The sequence below is a fragment of the Myotis brandtii genome, unplaced genomic scaffold (assembly GCF_000412655.1).
Source record: "Myotis brandtii unplaced genomic scaffold, ASM41265v1 scaffold214, whole genome shotgun sequence".
NCBI classification, from domain to species: Eukaryota; Metazoa; Chordata; class Mammalia; order Chiroptera; family Vespertilionidae; genus Myotis; species Myotis brandtii.
The window spans coordinates 876,160-896,005 of NW_005357999.1; the positions used below are offsets into that span (position 1 = coordinate 876,160).

The 19,846-nt window shown below is 41.5% G+C and overlaps 1 protein-coding gene and 1 pseudogene across 1 annotated transcript in view; one reads left to right on the top strand and one right to left on the bottom strand.

Moving 5' to 3' along the window:
- The window catches only part of LOC102239192, a 47,405-nt pseudogene extending 42,679 nt beyond the window's left edge, over nt 1–4,726 (top strand).
- GLI3 (GLI family zinc finger 3) overlaps nt 1–19,846 on the bottom strand; it is a 269,294-nt gene that overhangs the window by 239,050 nt on the left and 10,398 nt on the right. The window lies entirely within an intron of this gene.

Below are 19,846 nucleotides of genomic sequence, written 5' to 3' on the forward strand. Positions count from 1 at the left end.
AGGGGAGTTATGGGGGGGAAAAAAGAGGAACAAATGTAACCTGAACAATAAAGATTTAATAAAAAAACAAATTAAAAAAAAAATAAAAAATAAAAAAGAAACATCAATGATAAGAGAGAATCATTGATCGGCTGCCTTTTAAATGCCCCACACTGGGGATTGAGCCCACGACCTGGTTATATGACTTAACCGTAATTGAACTGTGACCTCCTGGTTCATAGGTTGATGCTGAACCACTGAGTCATGTCAGCCGGGTGAACCTTAGACTTCTAATGGCATGGATTTGGATGCAAAGAGTTGGAAAAAGTATAATGATTCAGGGTTTTCTATATATCCTTTTCCTGCATTCTGTCCCCAATCTTTTCCTAAGCTTTGTTCCATTTGAGTATGCTTAAGAAAAAAGAAAAGATTCTTAATAGACAGAAATCTCCTGGGAAGAGTCTAGACATGAAAAGTTCTATTGTATGCATAATTTCTCCAAGACACACCTGTGGGAAAAGAAGGAAGTTCGAATTTCTCTGTGGGCTGGCAAATTTTCTGTACTTATTGGCTTTGCTATGGTGAATGTGTATTTTCCCAGACAAAAGGCCAGCAAAATGCTGGATGATCTGAAATTTAGTAAATAAACAAATGTCTCAATTATTTCCAAAAGCTTTAGGCAGTAGATTGTGGGCATGATTTCAAGTGTATGAAGTTGAGGCTTAAGAAACTAATAGAATTACACCTTTGATGGCAACACTTCCAATCTTCAAAGGGATGTGTGTTCTGCTACTTGGAGTTCTTAAAGTCGTTTGTGATTATTTTATCTTTATGAGTTCTACTTGATACTCATGCATTACAGCAGCAGTTCTAAACCTGTGGGTCACGACCCCTTTGGCGGTTGAACGACCCTTTCACAGGGGTCGCCTAAGACCATCCTGCATATCAGATATTTACATTACGATTCATAACAGTAGCAACATTACAATTATGAAGTAGCAACGAAAATAATTTTATGGTTGGGTCACAACATGAGGAACTGTATTTAAAGAGCCAGAAGGTTGAGAACCACTGCATTACAGTACATGACACACACAGATCCAATACCATATCCTTCTCAGACCTCTCTCTTTAATTTGGCCAAAACCAGAATCAACTTAAATCCAGCACTTCCAAGTCATTACTCAACTAAGGTTATCCCAAGGTGAAGGTAACTTAAGATCAACAACAAGAGCGCCACCCAGCCAGTGTGGCACAGTAGTTGAGCATTGATGTAGGAGCCAAGAGGTCAAGGTTCAATTCCCAGTCAGGGCACATGCCTAGCTTTTGGGCTCAATCCTCAGCAGGGGGTGTGCAGTAGGCAGCCAGTCAGATCAATGATGTTTTTCTCTTGTCAATGTTTCTCTCTATCCCTGTACCTTTTTCTCTATCTCTAAAATCAATTTAAAAAGTTTTAAATATTAAAAAAAAGAGTGCCAATATTCCTTTGGCCATTTCTGTTGCCATCAATGGCCTTCCAATAACAACAACAATAAACAAATAACCACTCCTAATTCTTGACGCTTGCATTTTGATTATTTCAGTAGAAAAGACACCACTATCCAAGAACATGGAGAGCAGCTGCTGAGACTTAATAAAAATGCAGAGAAACCAGGCCAGAGTGTTTTTCCTGAGAGAATACAAGCAGTATTTACATGAACCCAAGTACTTACTGATGTACCTAAACCTTTCAATTCAAGACAGATAAGACAAAAGAAAAACTAAATTGCTTCCAGAACATGTTAAAGTATAAAAGGTGAAAATAAAGCAAACACCTGTTAGGTCTCCCCATTGTTATTTCCTACATGTTTTCTTATAAGTGACAGATTTTTTAAAAAAAAATCACTTCTGAATATGAACGCAGGACACTAGAGTGAGTGTGCATTTGTGTGTACTTTGATGTATGTCTGGGAAGAGAGTAACTTTGTGAGAATGCAGCAGAAAACAACTGAGACTGTTTCTTATAGCCAATGTAATTACAACACACAGCCTGGTTAAGCTGGCTGAATACAATTCCAAACAAAATTCCGAAGTGGCATCTTTTAATCGTGACTGATGTCAGAGAATAATATAAACGACATTGAGATACCCACCATCCAGACTTAACACATTAAATTGTGCCATATTTCTCTTTAATGAACATGGTACAAGTGCATGTGAACCCTCGCCCATCTTAATCTTTTCCTACTACCCTCCGTAGGCAAACACTATTACTGAAACTGATGTTATCCACCCATGTTTTTATGCTTTTACTACATATAAATGAATTCATAAACAACAGAATTCCAGAAGGATGTTCCTAAAGTTCACCTAGAAGACAAAAACTGAAAAAAGAGCCAAGGGGCATTTAAAATGGAAGAATCATAAACGATAATGTGTACCATCAGATAAAATGTGTAGGTTTAAAACATCTGGTAGAGGATGGTACTGGCTAAAGAACAGACAGGTCAATAGAATAAAATAGTTCAGAAAAAGAAGCTATAAAATATATGCAGGCAGGGCAGTATCAGAAATAGGCATTCTTTTTGGTGTTCTGAGACTCAAGTTCTGATGTTGGGGGGAGGGTCCTACACATAAAACAAACAATTCTCCATAAGTCAGCAGGGTGCATGAGAATTTAACTTAATTCTGACTCTGTCTACCCAGAGATAGCATCAGGTGGCACAGGTTAAGGGTTCGACTGCCCCCTCCCCCCTTCAGACACCAGTGGCAAATCCAGGTTGTTACCTATACTAGGGGTTCCCAGATCCCCATCTTCGGGTTCAATTAATTTGCTAGAGCATCTCCTAAGTCAGAGAAACATTTTACTTACTAGAGCACAGATTTACTGTAAAAGGCTGTAACTGAGGAACAGTCAGATGGAAGAGATGCATAGGATAAGGTATGGGGAAAGGGTACAGAGCTTCCTTGCCCTATCCGGTGGGCCACTCTCCCCACATGCTCACCAACCAGCAGGCTCTGGGGACCCTGTCCTTTGGGTTCTATGGAGGCTTCATTGCAAAGGCATAACTGATTAAATCACTGGGCCTTGGGGATTTCGCTGCCTACCCTCCCCACCCCAACCCTCAGGTCTGGAGTGGAGTTGAAAGTTCCAACCCTCTAATCAAATGGTTGGCTCCATTGGCAACTAGCTCCCCCATCCTTAGGGGCTTTCCAAAAGTCACTTTATTAACATAACAAAAGAACTTTATCACTCAATACTTAGGAAATTCCAAGAGTTTTGGGAGCTGTGAGCCAGGAATTATGGAGGAAGACCAAATATATATATGAGAAACATATTTTGGACATCTAAATGACCAATTACATATTTCTTATAAATCACAATAACATAGGTATCATGGCAAATCAGTGACAGAACTAATAAACAATCATTTGACCCCAGTTGGGGCAAAGTGTGGGAGGCAACCAATTGCCAATTGATCTGTCTCTCACATCAATGTTTCTCTCTTCCTCCTTCCCTTTCTTTCTCTCTCTCTCTCTCTCTCTCTCTCTCTCTCTCTCTCTCTCTCTCTCTCTCTCTCTCTCTCTCTCTCTCTCTCTCTCTCTCTCTCTCTCTCTCTCCCCTTTCCTCCCTTCCACTCTCTCTAAAAATCAATGGAAAAAAATATCATTGGGTGAGGATTAACTATATATATAATAAAAGTGTAATATGCTAATCAGACCAGACAGAGGAATGACCTTCTGGACATCATTCCGGACGTTCTTCTGGACGAAACCCCTGCGGCTGGGGCCGAGGCAGAGGCAGTTAGGGGCGATCAGGCAGGCAGGCAGAATGGTTATGGGTGATCAGGCAGGCAGGTGAGTGGTTAGGGGCAATCAAGCAGGCAGGCAGAGGCAGTTAGGGGCGATCAGGCTGGCAGGTGAGTGGTTAGAGGCGATCAGGCAGGCAGGAGAGCAGTTAGAGGTGCTCGGGCAGGCAGGTGAGTGGTTAGGGGTGATCAGGCAGGCAGGCAAGTAGTTAGGGACCATCAGGCAGGCAGGCTAGTGGTTAGGAGACAGCGGTCCCGGATTGCGAGAGGGATGTCCGACTGCCGGTTTAGGCCCGATCCCACAGGGATCCCTGCGGGATCGGGCCTAAACCGGCAGTTGGGTATCCCCTGAGGGGTCCCAGATTGCAAGAGGGTGCAGGCCGGGCTGAGGGATGCCCCCGCCCCACCCATGCACGAATTTCGTGCACCAGTCTTCTAGTATATATATATAGAGATAAATTTAAAAAAAAAGACTTCAGAGATCACCTTTTCCCTGGTGTGAAAGGTTAGAGGAAGTATGGTTCTTTCCTTTTCTGCTTAAGCTCAAGTGGGTGCTGTTAAAATTGGCAAGTTTATGAAACCCTAGAAGGTGGTGCTGGTCCCAGCCGGTCGCAAAGGGGTCGTCCTGGAGAACATTGATAATGGCCCCTCAGATACCCACAGCCATGATCTGGTGGCTAGGATTGACTCCTATCCCCCAAAGAAGAAATTGTCGAGAGGTCAAAGGTCAAGTCTTTTGTCAAAGTTTATACCTACAATCACCCCATGCCCACAAGGTACTCTTCTGAATACCCCCTTGGACAAACCTGTCATCAACAAGGATGGATCAGAGAGCCTGCTCTAAAACACAAGCCCAAAGGGAGACCAAGTTTGAGGCCCAAGAGAGGTACAAAACAAGCAAGAACAAGTGGTTCTTTCCAGAAACTGTGGTTTTAGATCTTTTTTGTTTCTGTCATTAAAAATCAAAATAAATTGCCCTAGCAGTTTTTGCTCAGTGGCTGGATCGTCTACCCTGGGACTGAAGGGTCCCAGGTTTGATTCCTGTCAAGGGCATATACCTCGGTTGCAAGCTCGATCCCTAGCCCATACTCAAATGTCTCTCTCTGTCTTTTTCCCTCCCTTCCACTCTGTCTAAAAATCAATGGAAAAAATATCCTCAGGTAAGGATTAACAAAAAAAAAAATTCAAAAATAAAAAAATAAAGACTTCAACAGATATCTCACGAAGGAGTATGTCCAAATGATCAATCAATATCTAAAAAGATGTTTAATACACTTAGTCATCAAGGACAAATTAAAACCGGAATTAAATAATAGAAAGGACCTAGTGTTGACAAGAATGAGGAGTAAATCTGTACAACCACCTGGGAAAACGATTAGGGATTATCATCAGCTAAAACTATTAGGAATTATCATCAATGTTGGGTGGTTAACAGCCAACACTGGAAGCCACCAAATGCCCATTGGTAGTAGCATGAACAGAGCAAGCCCTGGAACAGGAGGGAGTAACTGGCTAGGGAATGAGAGGGCCTTTCCAGGCACTGGTAGTGCTTTCTTCTTGATCAGGCTGCTGTTTACATGATGTGTTCACTTTAGGAAAATTCATCAAGCTGTTCACATATGTTATGTGCACTTTTTCTGTAGTATACTAGAGGCCCGGTGCACGAAATTCATGCACTCGGGGGCCCTCAGCCGGATTGCTTGCGAGAGGGCACAGGCCTGGCCAAGGGACCATACTGGTGCATGATCGAAGCCAGGGAGGGATGTGGGAGGTTGGCTAGCCAGGGAGGGCCCGTGGAAGGGTTCCAGGGCATGTCCGGCCTGTCTCACTCAGTCCCGATGGGCCGGACCCCAGCAGCAAGCTAACCTACTGGTCGAAGCATCTGCCCCCTGGTGGTCAGTGCACGTCATGGCAACTGGTCGACCGGTCAACTTTCTGCCCCCTGGTGGTCAGTGTTCGTCATAGCGAGCAGTTGAGCAGCCTTAGCATATCATTAGCATATTACACTTTGATTGGTTGAATGGACTACCAGACGACCGCACACTTAGCATATTAGGCTTTTATTATATAGGATTTCGATTAAAAATTTTAAAAACGAGATAAAGTTTTCACCTATCATATTTTCTTCAAAATATATCACTAATGTTGACAAGTATCCCTGGAAATGAACACTCATAAACATCTCATGGAACTATAAGTTACTTCATTTCTTGGAGCTAATTTGGTAAGATTTCTTTTAGGCATAAAGGTGTTTTGGTTTTGGTTTTGTTTAGTTTTTCGATTTTCATCACATCCTTATTTACAATTGGAAAAAGAAAAGAAAAACATAAATGTCCAATGATAGAGGATTGGACATTTCCATTAAAATGAAGTTGGAGAAGAGTGGTACATGATATGGAAAATGCTCTCACCATATGGGTACCTAAACATGTAGGCAAGAAAATGGAGAGAAAAACTAAATATATAACAAAATCTTAACAAAGGTTAACACTAGGAGGTGAGATTCCTGGACATGTTCAGGCTTTTCTTTATGCATTTTTTGATCTCTCAATGAGCACATATCACTTAAAAAAATAAAGAATAAAAAAAAGCTGAGATAATATAGGTAGTTCTAAAGTTTCATACTATGGGGAGTAGGCTGTCTAGATAGCTGGTTACGGAAGAAGTGCACTTCATTCCTTGTATTCCTTTAGGTTCCATTTTCACTGAAATGCTTTCTAAATGGCATTATTTTAAAAATTTCTGCAAAATGAACCACCTCATCTTGCTTAAAACTTACAGCCTCTTCTCAAGATGTCCTGGGAAGTGCAGCATTCATCCAAATCCACAAGGGTTTTCTGGCCTCTGGCTCTGCACCCTTTCCTCTGTATCTGAACAGCAACAGTAACAATGCTTCCCAGGTTCCTCCTATAAATTCCATTCTCAAAAACTAATGATAAGTACGGGTTACTTGAGCGGTTCAGTGTTTAGGAATCTGGTAATCAAAGTTTATTGTACTCCTGGTTTTGTTTCTTTTTTCCCCTCCAAAGAGTTTAAAGCAACTAAATTAGCATCAAAGAAATTTGCAAAAGCTCTCAGTGAAGCTGTGATGAAATATAACTACATCAAACCAGATGCCAAACAGAAAACTATGCAGAGCACTCTATGAGGATGTTGAAGAAATTTAAAAGAGGGCCATGGTCTGGGAAGAGTTAGTCACACAAATGTCAAAATGCCCCTAGCACTCCCAAACACAGACTATGCCCATGTACTCCGAGGAGATAAGTGCAGAAGTTAGGTTGGCGATGTGTGACACCAGGTCCAAATCAAGGACACACACATCCCAGATTTCAACAGATCTATTGTTTTTGTGGCAACTACCTGTAATTATCAGCAATTTAGTCAAAATTGGGCAAAAACCCTTCCTGCATTTGCACCTGAAATGGACAGCTACAGACTGCCCTCCAAAATACTTGGAATGTTTAAAATAAAAAACTATATATAAACTAGAGGCCCGGTGCACGAATTCGTGCATGAGTAGGGTCCAGTCAGCCCGCCCCGATCGGGCCAGGCCCACTGGGGGGAGGGGCCGCGGGCTGGCCAGCCCCGCCCCCTGGTCAAACTCCTGGTCGAGGGGACAATTTGCATACTAACCTTTTATTATATAGGATGTTTTTATTGATTTTCAGAGAGAGAGGAAGGAAGAATGAGAGAGAGTTAGAAACATCAATGGGAGAGAAACATCAACAGACTGGCTGGAGGGAATAGAACCGGTGACCTCTTGGTTCATGGGTTGACACTCAATCACTGAGCCGCACCAGCCAGACACCTGGAATGTTTTTGACTTAACAATGTAAGACCACATTTTGGCCTAAACAAAATCTTCAGTAGTTTTTAACCAAAGATAGATATATACATGTGACATAGGATTATTTTTTTAAATCTTGATTGTTGAAAGTATTACGTATGTCCCCTTTTACCCCATTGACCTCTTCTAGCCTGCTCCGGCCCCCCTACCCCAGGCCTTCACACCCTATTGTCTGTGTCCACGGGTTATGCATATATGCATACAAGTTCTTTGGTTAATCTCTTCCCAACCACCCTCCCTCCTCAGCCTTCTCTGGGATTCCGCAGTCTGTTCCATGCTTCTATGTCTCTGGACCTATTTTGTTCATCAGTTTATTTTGTTCATTAGATTCCATATGTGAGTGAGATCATGTGATACTTGTCTTTCTCTCACTGGCTTATTTTGCTTAGCATAATACTCTCCAGGTCCCTCCATGGTGTTTCAACAGGTAAGAGGTCCTTCTTTTTTACTGCTGCATAGTATTCCATATGTAAATATACCACAGCTCTTTTACAGAAAATTGTGGATTTCCTTCTAAACTTAGTTACATTAACTCATCCCTTTCAAGCTCCTCTTATTAGCTGACATCTTTCCTGTCATTTTATGTTCTTCTAAATTCCTAGGGAAATTAAAGTGAATGTTATGGAGCCAGCTTTTGAGGGGAAGATGGGAAGAGCTCTTTAAATCAACCCAAGTTCTTCATTCAAAGAGATAAAGTAAGATGCAAGCAGAATCTTTGGAATCCTTAATGTGCAGCTTCTATAAAGTAAGCTGGGTCACATCTGTGGTTACCACATCACATTTTGTATGAGAAAGATTCAGTTTCATGGTCCCTAATCACTGAGAGGTGCTCTTCTCATAGATACTCATTCCTTCAGAGAGCCATTCTAATCTTCAATCAATATTTTCCTGAAGAAAGTTAGAGCTCCAAAACCTATCCATACACCAGTGGCTCTGGCAAATACTAAGTCATGAACCTATTTAAGAATCTGAACAAAGAGGGAATAGGCACATGCCCATAAAGCACTGCATAAAATCATTTCAAGGGGTTGGCCCATTTTCTAAACCTATCCATGAAACGCAAGGGTTCCTGAATTGCTACTGAACAAGATGGTTCATTGCTCTTAGCTGCCATGTTGGGCTTGAGGTAGCTGCCACCGCGTACAATGGTACTTGTTCCTGAACTGGTAGTTGCCAGATGGGAAGGGGTTTGGAGGGCTAAGGGAACAAAGATGAATTAAAAAATACAAATTGGGCCCTGGCCTGTGTTGCTCAGTGGATTGAGCATTGACCTGTGCACCAAAGGGTCACGAGTTCAAGTCACAGTCAAGGAGATGTACTTGAGTTGCAGGTTCGATACCCAGCCCTGGTCAGGGTGTGTGGGGGAGGCAACCAATTGATGTGTGTCTTTCACATCGATGTTCTTTTCTTTTTTCATTTTTAAACATATTTTTTTTATTATTGATAGTATTACAGATATCTCCCATTTCCCCCCCTTTCCCCAAAAGGCTATGCATATAAGTACATAAGTTCTTTGTTTCTCTGTTTCTTTCTCTCTCTTTCTCCGGTCCCTTCCATTCTCTAAAAAAACATTGATGGAAAAAATATCCTTGGGTGAGGATTAACAAAAAAAACAAAGTGGTAGTAGTTACAAAATAGCCACAGGGATGTAAAATACAGCATGAAGAATATAGTCAATAATATTATAATAACTATGTATAGTGCCAGATGAGTACTAGACTTATTGGGAGCATCACTTTGTAAGGTATATAAATGTCTAACCACTGCGCTGAACACCTAAAACTAATATAATATTAAATGTCAACTGTAACTGAAAAATTTTTAGTTTAAAAAAAAAAAGATACTTGTTCCTGACTTTGTGGAGGCAGGAGCCAGGCTGTTCTAAAGCTTAGAAACTAACATCACCTTCATGAGGAAGATTGTCTATAAAAATGTAACTCTTGTTTTTTAAGCACATATCTCTTACTCATATTTAAAAATAAAAAGAGCTATCCCCTAAAACATTAAAACAAGGTATAAAATTATACTAGCACATATATGTAAGATGTGTACTTGTATCACTAATTTACCCATGTATTATGAAGTTTCTATATTTAAACAATGACTGGCTCCCTGCCCCTGGATCCACCCCCACCCCCGACCAGCCAGGAGTGTGAAGACCACTGGTCTAGTCTAGAATAGTGACAAAACAATATTTTGTAGTCTGGTCCCAGCTAATATAACCACTTCTTTCTTAAAGTAAGAAAGGATTTTTCTTTCCAACAACTTTCTCCCAACCTTAAACTTTTTGAAAGAGTAATAAGCAAAAGGCTGTTACTTTTAACTGAATTTTTTCTTCTAAAAAACAAAGAAAAAGGGAAAGAGAGATTTGCAAAAAACCTTCTTATCTCTCTTTTTTTATTATCTGTTGTTGTTGGAAAGAGAATCAAGGTATAGATTTTTTCAAGATAGCCAGATGAAGGCTTAGCAACAGGTACATATAGGACATGTCCCCCCTCTTCAGTCTAAATTAAAGAAAAATAACCACCAGCAATCCAAACAGGAATATGGCCTCATGCTACACCAGCACTAGTCACAAGCAACAATAGAAACTGTCCTGCTGCAAAACTGCGTACGGCCTCTCTCATATTAAGTACTGAGCCTTTTTAATCCTTGGATCCCCCAATTTTCAACCAATATGTTATATATGCTGATACATGTTTGAGAGAATATATTTATAAGCATCATTTTTTTTCAATTCACCCCATTTTTTGAGTCAAACTGTAGATGAAAATATTCTCAATGTGTGTGAAACTGATCAAAGAAAATGCTTTGAATTTATGTGAAAAAGTTTCCCATTAAGATGGTAGCTATTTTTTTCAAGCATGATTCCTTTTAATTGCGGAAAAGAGCCCAAAGGCTTTGTCAAGGGGCACATGTTTCCTATAAATCAAAACATAAATAAATGTGAGGTTATTTCACTAGGCATACATATGGTTTTTGCTAAGTAAACTCTATTTATAAAACATTGTTAGCCTCCACCGGAACTGCTGTCAACATTTATAGGAGAGGAATTTTTCTACTGCTCTGAAACTTGCCAGCATTTGAAAACAAGCCTAGAAACATTAGTTTTTTTAAGACAAATTTGACTTTAACTTAATGTGAAATGGGCCACTGTGTGTTTTCTAGTGTTTAAATGCTTGGAAGAAATCTTCAACTGAATATTCGAAAATGTTTTCCTTACTGGAAGTTCCATTATTTTAACCATGACATTGTTGTATTCTTTCTGGAAGTTCTTTTTCAGTTATAGGCAAGGGCCGGGGATTATTTTTCTTATCACTGCCAATAGAACAAAAATATTCTGAGAAAGGAGAGTCTTTGACATCCATTAAAGCTGAGTATTCATAATTGCCTCACCATCTTCTCTCAAAGGCTCATTTGCATGATCTCCTCCTTTTAGATACTCACCCTACACTATAAACGCATTTATCAGTTCTACTCAGAGGGCCTTTCTCAAAATGAAGTTTTCTGTGAAAAGAATTAGCTATAAGCAAGACTGAAGCAATAATCTTTGACAACCAACAGCAAACCCTAGAAGGTAACAATAACTATATAATAGTTTACCTTCTCCATCTTCCATTCAACTTTTCTTTCTTGGGCTATGTGCCTTCCAAAACAGAATTTGCTCCGATGCCTCTGCAATCAATCCCTACTCTAGGCGGATGTGAGCCAATAGCTACAGCGCATCAAGAGTGCTTCCAGAAAGAGATCCCTTGCTCTCTCCTGTTTTTTATTATTTCCTTCCAAGGTGCATCTTCCCCAGTTGGAGGATTTGCCACCTCTTGTTAGAGAACACGTTTGTTTTTACTTTTGAATGGCAAAGGGAAAATGTTAAAAAGTTCCATAAAAATAATCGAAAGGGTTTTTAAAGTTCTAAAGTCATAAATTTCCAAGGTAATAAAGCATTTAAATCCATCTAAAGATTACCTAATGCATAACTACCTGTATATGATTAAACTGTTTTGGAAATAATGTAAATGCTTTCACTGCTGTACATTGTCCCAATTTTTATGTAGAATTCCAAAATGCTTAACCCATTTATATAAAAAATTCTATTTCTTTGCAACATACTTAAAGAGAAAGGTTGCTTATAAAATGCAGGCATGGCTCCAATAAACTTAAAAATAGACACAGATCCAGATGAAAAAATATAGTATTTTGTATACCGTTTATTTTTGTAATTTTGTGGATTAAGAGTTAGTTACCCTAATGGTAGACACCAATGAATCTGACGTTATAAGAAAAGGCAGAATTCTCCAGAACTTATGGTCCTAATCAATCACCAGAGATCAGTGACATCATTAGAGCCTTTGATCACAGCTCCTCTTTAAAGCTCAGATGGGACTGGACTGATCCTTGCTGGCACTGAGAATAGAGAAACACCTAGGAATACAACTCACCATGAAACATGAGAGGTCATCAGCATCTCTTTCTCTCCTTGGAGAGCAACAGAGAGCGCATTCCAGAGCAGCCGACACCAAACAATAGAGCCACCTCTTTAAATCCAAACCCAATTCCGTTCTTACTAGGATTCCCAGAGCACTTTAAGAGAGGAATAGACAACATGCTACTTTTCTTTCCGTTTGGTCTTCCTTACCCACTCCCCACCCCCATTCCTACCAGGGCAAGCCCCAGATCCCTTCCCCACGGGCGGGAAGAGAGCATCTGTGGGTATTTTTTTTCCCATTCTCCCCAAGACAAAGCACTTATACAGTTCAGAACTTCCCCTTCTCCTTCTGATTCACTTAATGAGTCTTTACTAAAAATGCTAGTTAGCCCACATGGCCAAAAAAAAAGATAGTTCCTTGAATATAACGTTGGCTTCCATAATTTTAAAATACTTAGACTGCAATAACCCAGAATGTTCTGGTCTGAAATGGTCACTTTGAGAATGAAAAGTTTTAATTGACCTTCACTACTTTAGTTCTATTGGTGTTTAGGTTCTCCCCCTCCTTATTTGTAATGCGAATCTAAATGAGCTTTGTGAACACTGGTGAAACGTAGTTTATTATCTTCCTCATCAGGTGATCAATGATTTCATTAATAAGACAGATAACAAAACTGTCATATCATCGACACTGTTATGAAAGATGATCCTAGCTTCCCGCTCCATTTTCCAAGGCCCAGGGTTCTCTGTGGCAGCTCTGAGCCTATTCAATATTTTCCACAGACAGAGAAAAGTGAAAATCCATTTTGAAACCAATTTCAATTAGGATCCAGAAGCTGTTATCACAGGTGTCTCAGAATGGGCCGGTAAGTGGAAATGTCGCCTATCCATTCTGAAATGAAACCTTATCAGGGGCTACAAAGATGGCTGGGGACAGCCTATCTGTAAATTACTTTTCGTCCTGTGTTAACTCAACCTTAGTCCTGTCATATGGAATTCCTTCCATCCACTAGTAATAATCTAATGACTAACTAGATACAGCGCCCAAACAGCATTCCGCTGGACAGGGCTGTCCCCTTAAAACATGGGTACAAACGCAAACACACGCAGGCCTGCCGGTGAGCAAAGGGAGACGCACGCTTTAAATGACAGAACTAAAAGTTTATTATGGGAAATAAAAGAAGCCCGACTCCACCCATTGCATTCCTGGTGATTTTTCAATTGCAAACTCCAAGGCCCAGTTATTTCATTAATGCAGCACCCAAGTCGTGAGGCTTTTCTCTCACATCTTTCAGTCCCCTTTTAGCAAATTATCCCATGACGGCGGATTTATTCAGTCAAAGACCTCGGACTTTGAGAGGCAACAAAAGAATCAAGAGACTTTCTGGTCCACCTGCCTGGCGAATGATGAGGCAGGGAAAGTCTCCCCCAGAGAAACCAATCAAACCATTGTGTGGCACAGTCAGACCTTTTCAACTGTCAAGCCAGAGAGCAGGGGAAGAGATGAAAGAACGCGGGATGAAGCTACCATTTACAGAACCATGTGGGAATGGTCTCCTAAGATTTAATAATTGGGATGGAACTCAACTTTCTAGCACTAAAGGGGAAAAAAAAATAGAAGAGAGAAGAGTCAAAGAAAGGGGGGGAAAGGCAAGAAAGGAAAAAACAGCAGCCTAAGTCAGACTAGGAATAACTTTTATATATAAATGTCCCCTTACCTGAAATGAAGTCCTATCTATAAAAGTAAAGGGGAAAAGAATGTTATAAAAAAAAAAAGGAAGGAATATTTAAAACCTTTGATATCTTTCCTCTAGGTTAAGCTGCATTAAATGTTCTGATTCCTACCTCTTGTGCAATTAATTCATACTAGCAAAACAGTAACAAAAATAGCCCTCATTAATATGGCTGCCTTGTACTTTTAAGTATAAAATGGCATTTTAAATTGACCTAAAAGGAAACAATACGTTGATTGGACACAAAAAAGATTCAGACTGGCAGACACTAGGTTATATATTTCCGAGCAGTGTTCAAGTATATTTTAGTTGCAATGAATGCAACAGGAGCTATTTAAATAGAAAGGGGGGAAAACAAGTAAGTTCTTCTAAGAAGACCTAAAACACCATGAATTTTTTAAAAACTCAAAGTCAAATACTGTCAGATACTAACTGTAGTTCTAATGCTTTCTAATATTACTGGAGACTCATACTTCATGTATTACCATACCGAGTTTAAAAAATAAGTATTTGTTGAAATTTTAGAGGTGCTGGAAACTATTCTGTTTGATTGCGGTGGTGGTTACATGCCTTCTTGGATTTGTCAAAACTCATAGAGCTCTACACCAAAAAGAATAAATTATGTTGTTTGTAATTCTTTTTAAATAAATAAAAATTACAACTGATCTACTTGGAAAGATTTCCATGTAAACAAGATGAGAAGGTTTTTACTTTCATCCTCACCTCGCCTTCTCCTCTGCCTGGGACCCTCATGTTTGCCAGTGCTGCCCGCACATACTCGAGCCTCCCAGGGTGTGAGCTGCCTGTTAAAGCAAGTTCTCTCTCTCTCTCTCTCTCTCTCTCTCTCTCTCTCTCTCTCTCCCAACTTGGGGCTCAAAGTGGTGCAAGGATGGAAGTCTCCCTGGGGAGACTCCTCCCACAAGCACCATTTTGCCCCCGGGGCTTCCACTCTGCAGTTGCTATTTCTGATTCTGACCAGTTTGTTTCTGGAAATATGAATTACCCACATCACATGATCACAAGTAATGAAGGGCAACCCAGAAACTTTCCACAAACAGAACACATCATACTGCGGCTTCTTTTTACTCCAAAGTTTGGGACACAGCCCTGGCCGGTTTGGCTCAGTGAAGAGAGTGTCCGTCCTCAGACTGAAGGGTCATGGGTTCAGTTCTGATCAAGAATCTCGAACCCGCTGCCTGACACTGATTTACACCTTGTAAATCAGGTGCAGGCTCAATCCCCTGCCCCGGTTGGGCAGCTGGAGGCAACTAATCAAATGGGCCTCCCTCACATAAATGTCTCTCTCTCTCCCTGTCTCTCCCCCTCCCTTCCACTCTCTCTAAAAATTAATGGAAAAATATCCTCAGGTGAGGATTAACAAAAAAAAATCAGAAAATAAAGTTTGGGAATATCTATTTTTTCCTGATTTATCTGAGCACCCAACAAGTTTTTTTTAGAGTAAAAACACAATAGCTATATACAAGAGAAAAAAAGGAGCCTTAAGAATGACTGACTTCAACCTGAAACTACAATGAATGGGAAGTACACCCTAAAAGTAACTGAATCGTTAAATCTAAACTCATGCCAATTTCAGGACTAGTGGTTTGAAGTACTATTTCCTGACCCCAGCTCCTATTATCAACTTGCCTGTTAAGCTATACCCTGGTGACCACCACATGTTAAGGACCATTAGCCAACCTCACTAATTCTCTCAGATTGCAGCTTAACCACTTATAGATTATTAACAAATGATATTGTACCAAAAGGAGTGAGATTTAACGTATCAGTGAATTAAATCCTACCAAATTATATCCAGTAGACATTATTACTATTCTATATAATAAAAGGCTAATATGCAAATAGACCGAACAGCGGAACAACCAGACACTATGATGTGTGCTGACCACCAGGGGGCGCGTGTGGAACATGGCGGGCATTGGCCATGGCGGGATGGTGGAGCAGGTGAGTGAGGGTACCAGACCAAGGTGGGACACCGGTCACTGTCATCGGGTCCAGCCTCTGGTAGTTACTGAAAATTCTTTGCTCCCATGCACTGCGATCCCACCCGGCACTCGCACCCGCTGCTGGTGCCTGACACTGGCCAAGATTGCTCGGCACCATCAGTGGGTGCGAGTGGTGGCTGCCGGCCCCGGTTGCCCTTCAGGGCTTCTCCACCTCCCCCTGCTCCTGAGGGGCAATCGGGGCCAGCAGCCACCTCTTGCATCTGCTGCTGGTGATGGCCCCGCTTGCACACGCTGCCAGCCCCAGAGCTGCCACTTGCACTCACTGCCAGCGCCAGCCCCACTCGCACCCACAGCTGGCGCCAGAGCCGCCACTCACACCCGCTGCTGGCACCTGGCGCCGGTCCCGATTGCTTGGGGCCGTCAGCGGGTGCGAGTGGTGGCTGTCAGCCCAATCGCCGCTGAGGGTTTCTCCACCTCCCCCTGCTCCTGAGGGAAGATCGGGGCCAGCAGCCACCTCTTGCATCTGCTGCTGGTGATGGCCCCGCTTGCACACGCTGCCAGCCCCAGAGCTGCCACTTGCACTCACTGCCAGCGCCAGCCCCACTCGCACCCACAGCTGGCGCCAGAGCCGCCACTCACACCCGCTGCTGGCACCTGGCGCCGGTCCCGATTGCTTGGGGCCGTCAGCGGGTGCGAGTGGTGGCTGTCAGCCCAATCGCCGCTGAGGGTTTCTCCACCTCCCCCTGCTCCTGAGGGAAGATCGGGGCAGCAACTGCCACTCCCACCTGCTGCTGGCACTGGCCCCAATTGCTCCATGCTGTCAGCGGCCATCAGCAAGTGGGAGCCGTGGTGGGAGCAAGACTGCCAGCAGACAGGGGACCAGGGGCCGGGCAGGGGTGCAGAGGATGGGCCAAGACAAGCACCTGTGCCCACCACAGCCTCTCAACCCACAGTTCCTTTCAAGGTGCATGAATTCATGCAGTGGGCCCCTAGTTACTAATACTAGCTAGCAGGTTTGGGTACTCACTCTACCAGCCTCAAAGATGTTAAGTAATTAGCCCAAGACCACACAGCAATTAAGCAGTAGAGCTAAAATTCAAACCTTGGCATGAACATTAACACTTCCGCTGTGCTCCACATGGCCCTTGACTACACTGAGCCGAGTAAAGTTCTGGCAGGCTTATTCAGTGTCTGCTGAGAACCTCCCAGCACAAAACACTGAATGGGAGGTGGGGATTGGCATGAGGAAAAAAGAAACCAAGTGCTACTCTCCAAAAATTCTAACTAAAATGAAAAAATTAAGTATTATGGGGTAGAGAGAGGGAGATGAATAAATGAAGCACAGGGAATTTTTAGGGCAGTGAAACTATTCTGTATGATAGTGTAATGGTAGCTACATGACATTATATATTGGTCAAACCCATAGAATGTACAACGCAAGGAGTGAACCCTAATGAAAACTACAGACTTAAGTTAATAATGGTGTATCAATATTAGTTCATCAATTATAAAAATGTACCACACTAATGCAAAACATTCAGAATAGAGAAAATGGTGTGGGGATGAGGAGAAGGGTACATAGGAACCTTATACTGTCTGCTCGTTTTTTCTATAAACTTAAAACTTCTCTAAAATATAATCTAGTAATTAGAATTAAAAATAAAATACCAAAAAAAAAATCAAGTGTTATTAGGTAAGTCCCAAAAGGACCCAAAACTGTATGGAGAAAAAGAGATTGAGGACATAGTTACATCTGAGAATAATTTAAACATGCACTGATCTTAGGAAAAACACTTGTTCTCTGTAGGAACAATATGAACAAAGGCAAAGAGCCCCACAAGTTAGCAAAAAATAGGTTATGGATGGGACGTTGTAGTGGCAGCGTATCAAACTGCAAAGTCAGACTGGGGTCAGATTCCGGAAGTAGCTGGGAATCACTGAAGGTTCTAGAGAAGGGGTGTGGCATAAGCAGAATAGTAAAAAGATGCATATGGCAGGGGCAAATGCGATGAAAGAGAATAGGAGAGAACAAACGCAAGGTGACTGGAGAGCACCGTTGAGCTGCAAGAATTCTTACAACATGCAATACCTGACTATTTAGTCAGGGGCACTGACCTCTTTTCCCTTAGATTGTCAAATAAAAAAATGACAATAGCCAACAGAACAACAGCCATCCGGTGAATCAAAATCCACGGTCAGATCAACAAAGAATATATTTTTGGTGTGCCAGGGAATTTTAGTAATTAGTGTATGTGTGCCATGAGATGAAAAAGGTTGAAAATTGCTGGGATATAAAGGTTGCTTTACCATAATTGTCTAAGAATGAGGTAGTAAGGTTTTAAATAGCACAGTGCAGTAGCCGTCCTTAAGGGACACATGGGTGAGTAATTACAGAGGAAAATCTACCAGGACCTCAAAACTGGTTCGTACATGGGAAGCATGAGAGGAAGGGGTCAAAGGTGACTGTGCGGTTTCAAGCCTGGGTGACCACAGAAAAGGCGATATACTCAGCCAAAATAAGAATACAGAGGTTGCCGGGGTTCAGGGACATGTGAGTTTGGAGCTCAAGAGAGCAAGATTTTGAGGAGAAGCAGATTATTCGTTATTAGTTAATTGGTTTAAAATGTTAAATCTCTTCTTAAAAGAATAAAATCTAACTTTAATCCAGCACAACCACTCTGTAAATGGGTATCGCTGACCTGAAGGGAAACAGTTTAAATAATCAAGAAAAATAATCAAGACAAGGGACATGCGTGGGCTGTTTCTAATGCAAAGACCTATAATCAACATTAGTTTTGAAGGTTAAAAAAATCAAAATAAATTCTCTGAAAATTATCTTCCCTATTTCCTGGCTTAAAAAAGGCACTCAGAAGGTAGAGAAACTTTGATACATCTCATAAGACGTGCAGATCTGGTCACATTTGGAATCTGTGAAACATCTTGAACTATGTTTCAGAGTCCAGCAAATTCAAAACTGATTTTGCCAAACATTTCTCCTTAATTTGAAAACCAATGTGTATTTTCAAAAATAAATAAAAAAATAATCCTTTTGTTTGGATTCATAACATTTAACTTATCCACACAATTTCTCCTAAGAACAATGGCTGACATTTGCTAAGATCTTACCATGGGAGGTGCTGTTAGAACGGTACAGGCATTGATTGCCTCACATAATCTTCCGGGAGCTTACGAAGTGGGCCGAACTATTTACCTTGGTAAGTAGATGAAGAAACTGAGACTGCGAGAAGTTCATTTCCCCGCGCTCACAGGGCTAATCCTTGGTGTTGCCAGAACTCAATCCACAGCTTTCTGACATCAAAGCCTGTGGGTGCCCCTCACCAGGACCCTACAGAGTGAAACCTATTTTATCTGACAGTCCTTTCCATCCAACTGTCACACGCCAGGAAATGGGCTGTGGCAAGAAAAAAAGGGTTGAACACCTAAAGGGACAAGAAACCAAAAACTCACAACCTACTGTCTATATGGTATGAAATGCACAGAACTAAGCCTTCTTACTCCCAGCCTGGAGGCCAACAGAAATCACCATCACGATTAACAACGATGTGTTGGGCAGTTTAAAAACAAATCGTAAGTTCAAGGGGGAAAATAAAGTATCTCTTTATTGCTTACAGACCATTCATACCACTTTCCCCTTGAAAACCTCAAAAAAAGCCCCTGGCCAGGTGGTTCAATTGATCGGGGTGTCATCCCGTAACCAAAAGCTTGCGGGTTCAATCCCAATCAGGGCACATTCCTAAATTGCAGATTCAATCCCTGGTCGGAATGCATGTGGGAGGCAGCCAATCAATGTTTCTCTTTCACATTGTTTCTCTCTCTCTCTCTCTCTCTCTCTCTCTCTCTCTCTCAAAATCAATGAAAATGTATCCTCAGGTGAGGATTAAAAAAGAAAATTTTAAGCAGAGAAAAATCAAGCCCTTCTTTTTGAAAGAATCAAAGTGAACAGGGAACTTCCTCTCTGTTATTAATAATCTATCAATTTTGGTTTCATATTGCACCACCATTAGTATAATCATTTCAGCTGTCTATCACTTTAAGTTGATAAGTTCCCAATAACTATCAGGTCTGATAAAAGATCTCCAAGACCATGG